Here is a 2,012-nt window from a genome sequence, read left to right on the forward strand (position 1 = left end):
ATATATATATATAATCTTTTCTAAACTGAGTTAAAAAATTCCTTTATTATTTTGCAATTTTTGCAATAGTTAACAAGATATTATTTACAAAAAATCTCTAAATATTAATTTTCAATAATTTTTTATTCAAATACTATCAACTTTACAGACAAACAGCAAGAAATAAAAATTGTTTATTTTCTTCTCATAAAGTTCTGAGAATTTTCTGAGAATTTTTACAGAATTTTTTAATACCGTATTTTCTCATGTTAGTAAATAAGAAAATGCAGTACTAAAAAGTTGATAAAAAATTCTGAAAAAATTCTTAGAGTTCTATGAAAAGAAAATAAACATTTGTCTTTTGCTATTTTTCTTTAAAGTTGATAATATTTGAGAAAAAAATTATTGAAGACCAATATTCGGTATATAATTTTTAGTAACTAATATCTTGTTAACTGTTGCAAAATGATAGAGGACTTTTCGACTCAGTTTAGTCTCTACCTGCCCACGAACGTTGTCGAATGAATTACGGAATACCCTGTATATTTAATCAAAGTTATATTCTTATATATTTCTTTTCAAAATTACACAATAAAAATCGAATAAATGAAATTTACATAAAATTTGAAACAAAAATATGAAAATTTTTATAACTTAAAACGTTTATTGATTTAAATAAATTTGTAAATTGTTTTTTGTGTTTTATGTTATTAGCAAATTAATTATTATTTGAGTTATTAAAAATGCATCTTTTAATTTAGCACTGAATTAAAATTGAATAATATATTCTACTTGGAGGTAGTTAATAAATTTGTTAACTTGTAAAAATATGCATAATTTTTAATTCTATAAATAAATATATGTGCATTCAATAACTGCACAATTTCTCTATATTTTTATGAGCCAAAAGAACGAAAATGAAAAACATTGTTTTTATAAACATTATATTACTCTTTAGTTACTTTTATAAAAAAGAATTACATTGTTAAACAAAAGTAACATTATTTAATTTATTTAAATTAGATTGAAATCAATAATACAATGAAATGTAGTTTATTGAGAACTGCGATTAATTATTGTGCAAATTACAATTTACATTTTTTTATGATAATCAATAAGATAATAACGGTCATATCTTTGATACTTACTCATATGTAATATTTTTATTTAAATATGAAATATACGAAAATACGATGCGAAAAATGAATGTGCTGACCATTCTCGTAATATGACTAAAAACCATTTAAGATCAAGTATTATCAAATGTCAGCATAATTCAAGTTTGTAGAATGCGTTATGTTAACTTTTCTTAATCTTATTTATTCAAAAATTGAAGTTATACAGATTCATTTTTTACATCAGTCATTTGTTTAGTATTAAATAAATTAATATTATCAAATGCGTAGCAAACAATACATCTGAGATTTATATGCAACTTTAATACTAAATATTGTTTAATTCTGTAAATATTCTGTTAGTGTATGTAACTCGTATATTATATCAATTTCAAAATAGAACATGAAAATCTATTACAGACTATAATGTGAAAATAAATTTCAATTAAAAAATCCTACTAGATGAACGCATATCTGAAAAATATTGTAAATTTAATAAAACAATATGTGTAGATATAAATATTAAATATAAAAAAAATTTATAACTATTTGTAAAATATCCAAAAAACAATAATTGATATTATTTCAGGATCAATTTGTTTGCAAATCATTATTATAAAAGTTTTAAGCAAATTTCTCAGCAATGTAAACTTTCTTTGTGATGTAATCAATCATAATTAAAATGTAATTTAAAAAAATTGTGATTTTAAAATAAATTTATAATTTTTCTTCAAAATTTTAAAATACAAAGAAATTCTGTAAAGTTTCAATAAGCTTTTGAATTATCGTTTCGATATTCAGTATCTGTACACATCCAGATTTGAATGCAAATTAAATCAATCTGGGAAAATTTGTAATTAAATTTTGTTACAATCTCAAAATATATCTTTTCCTAGAATACAATATTTTATCATATAT

General features: G+C 20.6%; 1 protein-coding gene across 1 annotated transcript in view; it reads left to right on the forward strand.

The window, feature by feature from the left end:
• Positions 1-2,012, forward strand: part of LOC108747658 (prostaglandin E synthase-like) — a 6,193-nt gene that overhangs the window by 3,020 nt on the left and 1,161 nt on the right. The gene's annotated exons all lie outside the window — the stretch shown is intronic.

The sequence above is a fragment of the Trachymyrmex septentrionalis genome, unplaced genomic scaffold (assembly GCF_001594115.1).
Source record: "Trachymyrmex septentrionalis isolate Tsep2-gDNA-1 unplaced genomic scaffold, Tsep1.0 scaffold20, whole genome shotgun sequence".
In the NCBI taxonomy this organism is placed as follows: Eukaryota; Metazoa; Arthropoda; class Insecta; order Hymenoptera; family Formicidae; genus Trachymyrmex; species Trachymyrmex septentrionalis.